The sequence below is a fragment of the Triticum dicoccoides genome, chromosome 1A (assembly GCF_002162155.2).
Source record: "Triticum dicoccoides isolate Atlit2015 ecotype Zavitan chromosome 1A, WEW_v2.0, whole genome shotgun sequence".
Lineage (NCBI taxonomy): Eukaryota > Viridiplantae > Streptophyta > Magnoliopsida > Poales > Poaceae > Triticum > Triticum dicoccoides.
The window spans coordinates 333,263,677-333,276,104 of record NC_041380.1 but is presented as its reverse complement, the minus strand read 5'-3'; positions in this window follow the sequence as shown (position 1 = coordinate 333,276,104).

The window sequence follows — 12,428 nt, the reverse complement described above, 5'->3', positions numbered from 1 at the left end:
CATGGACTGATCCATTTCAAACTTCTTCAAAATCTTATGAAGGTATGTGCTTTGTGAAAGTCCTATTAAGCGTCTCGATCTATCTCTATAGATCTTGATGCCCAATATGAAAGTAGCTTCTCCTAGGTCCTTCATTGAAAAACTCTTGTTCAAATATTCCTCCATGTTTTCCAAAAGATCTATATTGTTTCCAATCAGCAATATGTCATCCACATATAATATTAGAAATGCTATAGAGGTCCCACTCACTTTCTTGTAAATACAAGATTCTCCAAAAACTTGTATAAACCCAAACGCCTTGATCACCTCATCAAAGCGAAGATTCCAACTCTGAGATGCTTGCACCAATCCATAAATGGATCGCTGGAGTCTGCACACTTTGTCAGCATTCTCTGGATCGACAAAACCTTCCGGTTGCATCATATACAACTCTTCCTTAAGGAAATCATTAAGGAACATTGTTTCGACATCCATCTGCCAGATTTCATAATCAAAAAATGCAACTATTGCCAACATGATTCTGATGGACTTAAGCATTGCTATGGGTGAGAAAGCCTCATTGTAGTCAACTACTTGAACATGTGAAAACCCCTTTGCCACAAGTCGAGAGTTATAGACGGTGACATTACCGCTCGCATCCGTCTTTTCTTGAAGATCTGTTTATTCTGAATGGCCTTTCTCCCTTCAGGTAATACCTCCAAAGTTCACACTTTGTTTTCATACATGGATCCCATCTCAGATTTCATGGCCTCTAACCATTTGTCGGAATCCAGGCCCACCATCGCTTCTCCATAGCTCGTAGGTTCATCGTTGTCCAACAACATGACCTCTAAGATAGGGTTGCCATACCACTCAGGAGCTGCACGTACCCTTGTCGACCTACGAGGTTCGATAGTAACTTGATCCAAAACTTCATGATCACTATCATTAGTTTCCTCTTCAACTGACGTAGTTGTCACAGAAACATATTTCTGCGCTGCACTACTCACTGGTTGAAGTATACGTTCAACAACCTCATCAAGTTCTATCTTCCTCCCACTCAATTCTTTCGAGAAACTCTTTCTCGAGAAAGGACCCGTTCTTAGCGACAAACACTTTGCCTTCGGATATGAGATAGAAGGTATACCCAACCGTCTCTTTTGGGTACCCTATGAAGACACATTTGTCCGCTTTAGGTTCGAGCTTTTCCGGCTGAAGCCTTTTGACATAAGCATCACAGCCCCAAACCTTAAGAAACGACAACTTAGGTTTCTTGCCAAACCACAGATCATACGACGTCGTCTCCATGGACTTAGATGGTGCCCTACTTAAAGTGAATGCAGTTGTCTCTAACGCATAACCTCAAAACGATAGTCGCTGTTCGGCAAGAGACATCATAGAACACACCATATCCAATAAGGTACGATTACGACGTTCAGACACACCATTATGCTGTGGTGTTCCAGGTGGCGTCAACTGTGAAACAATTCCTCAATATCTTAAGTGATTGCCAAACTCATAACTCAGATATTCTCCCCCTCGATCTGATTGTAGGAATTTAGTCTTCTTATTACGATGATTCTTAACTTCACTCTGTAATTGCTTGAAGTTTTCAAATGTTTCAGACTTATGCTTCATCAAGTAAATATACCCATATCTACTCAAGTCATCAGTGAAGGTGAGAAAGTAACGATATCCAACCGCTCAACGCTCAATGCTCATCGGATAGCACACATCAGTATGTATGATTTCCAACAAGTCACTTGCCTGTTCCATTGTTCCAGAAAACGGGGTCTTAGTCATCTTGCCCATGAGGCATGGTTCGCATGTGTCAAGTGATTCAAAATCAAGTGACTCCAAAAGTCCATCAGTGATACGTCTCCGTCGTATCTATTATTTTTGATTGTTTCATGCCAATATTATATTACTTTCACATATTTTTGGCAACTTTTTATACAGTCTATTGGACTAACATATTGATCCAGTGCCCAGTGCCAGTTCCTATTTTTTGTATGTTTTTTGTCTTATAGAAAATCCATATCAAATGAAGTCCAAATGCAATAAAATTTTATGGAGAATTATTTTGGAATATATTTGATTTTTGGGAGTTGGAATCACCGCAAATGAAAGGCCCATACATCCCACAAGACACCAGGGCGCGACCCCGGAGCTAGGCGCGTGGAGGCGGGTTGTGCTCACCTCGTATGTCGGTTGAAGCTCTACTTCGGGCGCAAGAAAGCTTATATCCGGAAAAAAAATCGTGTTAAAATCTCAGCGCAATCGGAGTTACGGATCTCCCTGATGATAAGAAATGGTTTTTGGCCAGATCTGGGGAACGCGAAACAGAAGAGAACAGAGAGGGAGATCCAATCTCGGAGGGGCTCCCGCCCCTCCGCCGCCATGGAGGCCATGGACTAGAGGGGGGACTCTCCTCCCATCTAGGGGGGAGGCCATGGAAGAATAATAAGGAGGGGGGCTCTCTCCCCCTCTCTCCCGGTGGTGACGGAACGCCGCCAGGGCAAGGATCGTGAAGGCGATCTACATCAGCAATTTTGCTACCGCCAGCACCAACTCTCTCCCCCTCTATGCAGTGGTGTAACCTCCCTTCTCCCCGCTATAATCACTACTTAAACATGGTGCTCAACTCCATATATTATTTCCCAATGATCCATGGTTATCCTATGATGTTTGAGTAGATCCATTTTGTCCTGTGGGTTAATCTTGATCTTGGTTGGTATGATTGTATATTTTATTTATAGTGCTGTCCTATGGTGCCCTTCGTCTCGCACAAACGTGAGGGCCCCCCCACTATAGGCTGTTGCAATATGTTCATGGTTTGCTTATTGTCAGTGTTGCGGGGGTGACAACAGCCTAAATGCAGATAAGTGGGTTTTGGCGTATGGGAGTAAAGAGGGCTTGATACTTAATGCAATGGTTGGGTTTCACGACCTTAATGATCTTTAGTAGTTGCGGATGCTTGCTAGGGGTCCAATCATAAGTGCATATGATCCAAGTAGAGAAAGTATGTTAGCTCATGCCTCTCCCTCATGTAAAATTGCAAGAATGATTACCGGTACTTGTTATCGATTACCTAGGGACAAATGACTTTCTTGTTGACAAAAGCTATCCACTTTTATTACCTTGCAATTTATCCGTAGTTTTATTCCCGCAAAGTACTCACAGATTTATTCTTGCCAAAAAGTTTTGTACTTGTTTCCGGTAAAGCAAACGTCAAGTGTGCGTAGAGTTGTATCGGTGGTCGATAGAACTTGAGGGAATATTTGTTCTTCCTTTAGCTCCTCGTTGGGTTCGATACTCTTATTTATCGAAGAAGGCTACAAACGATCCCCTATACTTGTGAGTTATCAAGACCTTTTTCTGGCACCGTTGCCGGGAGCAATAGCGTGGGGTGAATATTCTCGTGTGTGCTTGTTTGCTTTGTCATTGAGTAGTTTTTATTTCATGTTCTAAGTTGTTCTCTATCTTTAGTTATGGATATGGAACACGAAACACCAAAAAATTAGTTGTACTCGCTACTCATGGAGATGGGGAACCACCTAAAACCCTCGAAGCTTGTTATGTGAAAGATATTATGCACTACTTTGATAATCCTGAGAAAACCCCATTCAACTATATAATGGGAGTAATGTTGGATCAATGTGAATAATTTAGGGATTATCGCTTGACTCATAAAGGGAAATTGTTATGGGATCAAATTCATATGTTGCATTGGTATGCTCGGGATTTATGCTTGACATATGATTTTACTTGTTGCTCTAGGATGAATGCTCCACACCTTCCCTTTTCATGCAAATTTAATGATAATGAAACCTTAGCTTCTTATGCTAACGGTATATATGATTACTATGATGTGGAATGAATAGAAGAATTTGTTGCTTTTAAGGGTGCTTATGAAATTGAATCTTTGTTTGAGAAGTTTGAAGATTTTGATGATTCAGTTTATAGACCTGAAAATTTTGCCATCCTTAAATTTTGCTATGATAATTATAAATTAAATTCTGATATTGATGAATTTATTGAGAGAGTCTCCGTTGTCCAAGAAGATATTAATATTTTGCAGGAGTCTATGGAAGATGGAATTGATGAAACTGTGAGCTCATTGGATGAAAAAGATGACGAGGATAGCGGAGAACAAGTGGAGGAAGAGCGGATTGATCACCCGTGCCCACCTTCTAATGAGAGTAACTCTTGAACTCATACATTTTTCAATTTCCCTTCGTGCTTACCGAAGGATGAATGCTATGATAATTGCTATGATCCCGTTGATTCATTTGAAATATTCCTTTGTGATGAACTTGATGCTTGCTATGCTTGTGGCCAAGATGCCAATATGAATTATGCTTATGGATATGAACTTGCTATTGTTCCTTATATTAAGAATGAAATTGTTGCTATTGCACCCACACATGATAGTCCTATTATCTTTTTGTATTCTCCCAACTACACTATATCGGAGAAATTTGCACTTATTAAGGATTACATTGATGGGTTGCCTTTTACAGTTGCACATGATGATTTTGATGAATGTAATATGCATATGCTTGCTACTACTACTTGCAATTATTATGAGAGAAGGACTACATCTCCGCCTCTCTATGTTTCCAACACAAAAGAATTGCAAGAAACTGCTTATGCTATGTATTGGCCTTTACTTGATGTGCATGAATTGTTCTTGTATAACATGCCGATGCATAGGAAGAGAGTTAGACTTCGTCATTGCATGATATATGTTTCTTTGTGGTCACTAATAAATGCCAAGTCATTGTTAATTAAAATAGGCTTTGATATACCTTGGGATCTGGGTGGGTCCATTACTTGAGCACTTTATGCCTAGCTTAATGGCTTTAAAGAAAGCGCTGCTAGGGAGACAACCCAGAAGTTTTATAGAGTCATTTATTTTCTGTTGAGTACTTTTATAAAGTTTAAAAACAAAAAAATATATAGAGGGAACTTAAAACTTCACAAAAGGAAAAGTGAAAGTGAGATAGACGAGCACCGTGGATTGAATTGCAGAAACTTTTCAACAAAAATAATTATCCCCTTGTGCAAATCCATTGTATTATAAAAATAATGTGCCAAGATTTGCCTTTGGGATGTTTAGATTGCTTGTTGGTATGTGCGGTGCAGAAACAGAAACTTTGGCTGTAGTGCGCGATTTTGCCTTTTTTTACTAGAATGTCGAAAGTTTCTGAAACCTTTTGCAAAGTCTTTCTATAAAAAATTGTTTATTTTTCCTAATTCTTTCAGAAATTTTGGAGTAACATAAGTATGGTGAATGTTCAAATTACTACAGATTGTCCTGTTTAAGACAGATTTTGTTTTTGATGCATTGTTTTGCTTGTTTTGACGAAACTATTGATTCTATCCATGGAATAAGCCATGAAAAAAGTATATTACAGTAGCTACAATGGAAAAATAAAATATTAATTGGTTTTCAACAGTACTTAGAGTAGTGATTTGCTTTATTATACTAACAGATCTTACCGAGCTTTCTGTTGAGTTTTGTGTGGATGAAGTGATCAAAGATCAAGGAGGTCTCGATATGAGGAGAAGGAGGAGAGGCAAGAGCTCAAGCTTGGGGATTCCCAAGGCAAACCAAGTAAATATTCAAGGAGACTCAAGTGTCTAAGCTTGGGGATGCCCCGGAAGGTATCCCATCTTTCTTCAACAAGTATCGGTATGTTTTCGTCTTCGTTTCGTCCATGTGACATGTGTGAATCTTGGAGCATCTTTTGTGTTTATTTTTCATTTTTATTTTAAGCACCATGCTGGTATGATATAGTCCATGGTTGATTTATAGAATGCTCATTGCACTTCACTTATATATTTTGATTATGGCTTTATAGAATGCTTTATGTGCTTCACTTATATCATTTAAAGTTTGGATTGCCTATTTCTCTTCATGTAGAAAACTGCTATTTGAATAATGCTCTTTTGCTTCACTTATACTTGTTGGAGCATGGTCTTTTGTACAAAGAATTGAACTCGCATGCTTCACTTAGATCTATTTAGAGAGTTAACAGGAATTGGTCAATTGCATGGTTAGTCATAAAATCCTACATAAAACTTATGGATCACTCAATATGATATGCTTGACTCCTTGCAATAGTTTTGCGATATAGAGATGATAATATGTGGGAGGTACTAGTAAACGGTTGTGGTTAGTAAGAATATTGGTGTTAAGGTTTGTGATTCCCGAAGGATGCACGTATAGTCTCTTGTTATGCTATGATGTTGGAGCATGATTTATTATTGATTGTCTTCCTTATGAGTGGCGGTCGGGGACGAGCGATGGCCTTCTCCTACCAATCTATCCCCCTAGGGGCATGCATAGTAGTATTTTGCTTCGAGGGCTAATAAACTTTTGCAATAAGTATATGAGTTATTTATGACTAATGTGAGTCCATGGATTATACGCACTCTTACCTTTCCCCAATTTGCTAGCCTCTAAGGTACCGTGCATTGCCCTTTCTCACATTGAGACGTGGTGCAAACTTCGCAGGTTCATCCAAACCCCGTGATATGATACGCTCTATTACACATAAGCCTTATTATATCTTTCTCAAAACAACCACCATACCTACCTATTATGGCTTTTCCATGGCCATTCAGAGATATATTGCCATGCAACTTCCACCACTTCTGTTTGATGACTTGAGCTTTCATTGTCATATTGCTTTGCATGATCATATAGCTGACATAGTAGTTGTAGCTTAGCCACCGTTCATCATTTTTCATACATGTTATGCTAGATCATTGCACATCCTGGTACAATCCATAGGCATTCATATAGAGTCATACTTTGTCATAGGTATCGAGTTGTAATTTTTATTTATTTTGAGTTATAAGTAAATAGAAGTGTGATGATCATCATTATTCATTTTTAGAGCAGTGCCCAGTGGGGAAAGGATGATGGAGACTATGATTCCCCCACAAGTCGGGATGAGACTCTGGACAATGAGAGAAGAAAAAAAAAGAAAGAAAAGAAAGAAAAGAAAAAGAAAAAATAAACAAAGAGAGAAGGGGCATTTTTAGTATCCTTTACCACACTTGTGCTTCAAAGTAGCACCATGTTTTTCATATGTAGAGTCTCCTATGTTGTCACTTCCATATACTAGTGGGAATTTTTCATTATAGAATTAGATGCACACCCACTTAGTTTCATATTGAGATTTCATACACTTATAGCTCTTAGTGCATCCATTGCATGGCAATCCCTACTCCTCATGTTGATCTCAATTGATGGGCATCTCCATAGCATGTTGGTTAGCCACGTCGGTGTGAGACTTTCTTACTTTTTTGTCTTCTCTATATTTACCCCTATCATCATACTCTATTCCATCTGTAGTGCTATACCCATGGCTCGCGCTCATGTATCGCATGAGGGTTGAAAAAGCTGAAGCACGTTAAAAAGTATGAACCAATTGCTCGGCTTGTCATCAGGGTTGTGCATGATAAATACTTTGTGTTAAGAAGACAGAGCATGACAAGGCTATATGATTTTGTAGGGATAACTTTCTTTAGCGTTGATATTTTGAAAGACATGATTATTTGTTGGGATGCCCGAGTATTGATGTCTTTATGTCAAATTATAGACTATTGCTATGAATCACTCGTGTCGTAATATTCATGCCATGACTAGACATATGATCAAGTTTATGCTAGGTAGCATTCCACATCAAAAATTATCTTTTTTATCATTTACCTACTCGAGGACGAGCAGGAATTAAGCTTGGGGATGCTGATACATCTTCATTGTATCTATAATTTTTGATTGTTTCATGCCAATATTATACAACTTTCACATATTTTTGGCGACTTTTTATATGATTTATTGGACTAACCTATTGATCTAGTGCCCAGTGCCAGTTCCTGTTTTTTGCATGTTTTTTGTCTCACAGAAAATCCATATCAAGCAAAGTCCAAATGCAACAAAATTTTACGGAGAATTATTTGGGAATATATGTGATTTTTGGGAGTTGGAGTCACCTCAAACAGAGGCCCATATAGTCTAGAAGACACCAGGGCGCGACCCCAGAGCCAAGCGCGTGGTGGTGGGTTTTGCTCACCTCGTACGTCGGTTGGAGCTCTACTTCGGGTGCAAGGAAGCTTATATCCGAAAAAACCGTGTTAAAATCTTAGCGCAATCAGAGTTACGGATCTCCCGAAAGATAAGAAACGGTTTTCGACCAGATCTGGGGAACACGAAACAGAAGAGAACAGAGAGGAAGATCCAATCTCGGAGGGGCTCCCACCCCTCCGCCGCCATGGAGGCCATGGACCAGAGGGGCAATTCTCCTCCCATCTAGGGGGGAGGCAAAGGAAGAAGGAGGGGGGCTCTCTCCCCGTCTCTCCCTGTGGCGCCAGAACACCGACGGGGCAAGGATCGTGACGGCGATCTACATTAACAATCTTACAACCGTCAACACCAACTCTCCCCCCCCCTCTATGCATCGGTGTAACCTTCCTTCTCCCCACTGTAATCTCTACTTAAACATGGTGGTCAACTCCATGTATTATTTCGCAATGATCTATGGTTATCCTATGATGTTTGAGTAGATCTGTTTTGTCCTGTGGGTTACTCGTGATCTTGGTTGGTATGATTGTAGCTTTATGACAAGATGATGTTATTTTAACATGAGTTTTTATTATCTCCTATAAACAAGGTGTGCAGTTGATACTGCAGATCATAGACGCATACATACATTGCATACGTGCTAAAGAGCATCTACAGATGAGGTCAGGTAGAAGTGTGTTCTTAGAGAATGCATGCATCTCTAAGATGATAAAGGAATTTAGCTCTATACAGGATGACGCACCAAGATGGGTATTAGACAGAGCTACCACTTATTTCAAACATGATATGGTGAGTCTCAGTTCCGTACATATTAATATGAATTAAATCAAGGATGAATGTTTGTATAGATGGGACCTAAACTAAAAAAACTCTATTTTTAGATATTCGTTCCATTAAACATTGAAGACTTTCATTGGTACCTAGCAGTTATAAATACAAGGGTGTAACGTATCTAGATGCTCGACTCGCAAGGCCCAGGAATGCACCGCTATGGTTAGTTATTAGTCTCGCTGCAACATGTTTTGATAAGATGATTTCTGTTATTCTTCGCTTGTGATGCTAATACGTTGTCATTTATTCATGCAACAACTGGAAGGACTAGAAAATATATTCCAATATGCATCGCTTCAAATGGAACTAAAATCTGATAAGTGGAAAGAGCTAAACATCACAACATGGCCAAAGGAAAAATGTATTAAGACCAGTCTGCAGACAGATGGGTATATCTCTTTTGATTCAAACCTGTTGCTCCCATCCCCTTTCGGCTACTCCTTCTCCTTCAGGATATCTGAACCAAGGAATTAAGGGCCGCATTATCAACACAGGCACCAACAAAGAGGATGAAAGGAAAATCATAGGCTTGGAAGAAAGTTGAATCTTTTTTTACTGAAGGATTAACAGTCGCCTGCAAGTTGGCGAGAAGGGACCTTCCTAGCCAGTTGGCCACCGTGACGAACGAGACATAACCAGGCGGCGGCAAAGGCAGCGCCTGCCCGAAACACGCCATGGCCCTCGAGCAGCTAACCCTAGGGGATGGACATTGCACACAATGAGGCTATGCACCGATTTGACAGGAAGGAGCAAGCGGCGGGGTCGGAGAGACTAACCTGGACCCGAACGAGTGAGGAGAAGCGTAGGGAGGGTCCTGAGTATTAGCACAGCAGGCGGTGGTCATCCTATTCCTAATCAAGGTGGAGGTCGCGAGTGGAAACTGTTCCTGCTCCTGCTTTTGACCAAATCGAACAGAAATCATCAAGATGGGGTCGGAGAGCAGAGCATCGGGATCAAGGGGAGAAGAAGAGTTGGATTGGAACCGGACCTTCATGGAGTCCCGAGAAGGGGGAAGGAAGTTCGTGCCCAGGGGCGGTCCTGAGGTTTTGGGGGCCCGGGGCAGAGGCAAAACTCGAGGCCCTTAGTATAAACAATACAATAATAATAATGGATATATGTATATATGAAATCTTACCAATAAACACTTGAATGCTTCAAAAATATTATACATATGAAATAATTATACATGTTACCTTTTCAAAAATTATAACATTCCAAGATGCAAAGTCACTTATAGGGTCGATTTCAATCTAGTCCAATAATTTCTTCTCGATACATAGCGTTGTAAAACCGTTTAAACTCCTCGGGGTAATTGTTGATATCAATTAGTTAATTCTATCTTTGTAAACCTTCCTCCAACCGATGTGACGGTTATATGCACTATAAATAAGATGGTAAGCAATAGAGGCATTAGGATAAAAAATGACTTCCCTAACAAACCTGAAAATCAAATTATAGACAGTACACGATAGGACAAAGTGAATTTTGTAATCTTTATTTTAGAATAAAAAAAGCAAAACAAGAAGTTCATCAACACTATCAGACTGGGCATGTACACTCGTTGAAATAATTTTACTATCAAGGCCACTTACATTTTTAACACTGATACTGATCAACATTTTCCTCTTGTTAAGATTCATAATTACCATCATTTAGTTTCTCTTCCTCCACAATAATCGCCGATTTACCATTTGGAATCAACAAAACACCAATATTACTCTTGAAAATTTTATCAAGAGCGCCTCTCTGATTGTATCAACTCATTCACATGTTGCATCTTTTTCCACCATGCTGAAAATAAATAAATAATGGCAGCAAAGGTTGATCGGTATCAGCTATGCACCATGGATGCAAAGGATAATTTACTTAATTTAGTATTAAACGTATAGGGAGTGGGGATTAGGGGACAGTATAATATACCTTGGACGGATTGGATCAGCTTTTATTGGACATTTGGTGGACAATTTATAGTGCATGAATACAGACAAATATAATGTATCTATTATACGAAAATGAAAACAAAAATCAAGGCAAACATAGTCCTTTTCTTAAGGACATTCACATTTTCAACCAGAAAATAAAAATAATAATTGAAAATGTAAGATACAATATTATTTTTTGTACTGAGACATGCAATGGAACAAACTTTACCATGGTTCAAAATTCCACATCTCATATGTAACAAATTATATGTAGGTAATCCCAATCTAGGACAAATACCCCTACAATAGCTCACCCGAATGGTGATAAAGTCATATGAGAGGATTCCAAATAACACAAGATGGACAAACACATAATCTCAACGTAAGCAACATATAAAAATGGCAGCACACATTCTATTATGGAAAGTAACCTATGTATAAAACATTATTTGTATAACCTCACAGAAGCTTCTGTTACACTCTTATCTCTTGTTCATTGTAAAACATTGGTAGGTAATTCAAGGACTAAAAATAAAACAAACAATATATTGTTCAAACATAAATGTTGCTTTCCCCTAGCTATAATAATGAAGAAGTTGGAGATGACATTACTTCATACAAACAATCATGCGAGACTCAAATTGCATGTAATTGTGTCAATATGGTAACACCGTACTAATCTTTCTAGTTGTGGGCCTGTCAAAATGATGAGTGAAACATGGAATGAGGAAATGTGAAAATTAACTAGTAAAATAAAGAATGGCATGGCACTCAACGCCAAAACCATATCCACAAATTAAGCTAACATGGAATGAGTTTTCCTTTCTCAGTGGCATTCAAGCTAACTTGTGTGCCCTCAGAATGCAAAATTTAAAAATTGTACTGGTATGTAGGAAACTTCCCGTTGGATTGAACGAAGGAGATAATATACCATTAAATATAAGTAAATTAACCAATCCATATGATTATTTACTCTATTAACATGAATGTCTTCATTACTGGTGACACAATATGCAATGGGTCAGCAATCAAGTGGGCTTACATCAGATGGAAATTTCTCATCCCATATATCATTCTTTGATAGTTTTCTCTCAAGCATGAGCTTCTTTTCGATCAATAATTGATATGAAGGTGTGACGCCCGGATAATTAAGCTACAGTGAACCTCCGCTAATGATGCCACGTCACCTCAGTTACTGCTGCTAATCCCTCGTTAGTTCAAAAACCGGTTCAAAATTCAAACTCCAAATATGGCATACAATAAAAGTTTTCAAACATTGAAACAAAAATGTTCGGGGTGAACCAAATATTGCATAGATAATTGTGGTGGAGAAACCAAACCTTGATAAGATGTTTAAGGGCTCTAAAATAATTAAAACAGTAGTGAAAACAATTAAACAAATGCCTATTGAATTTTATAAAAATATTAAAACTATTTTATTATGGGTTAAGATTTAATCTAACAGTAGATTGTTTATAAATACAAATTTAGGTACTAGTTATAATTTTTATAAATCTAAAAATAAAAGAAACTAGAAATAAAACAGTACAAGAAAATAAATAAAAGAAAAGATAAAAACAGAAAACAAAATAGAAAAA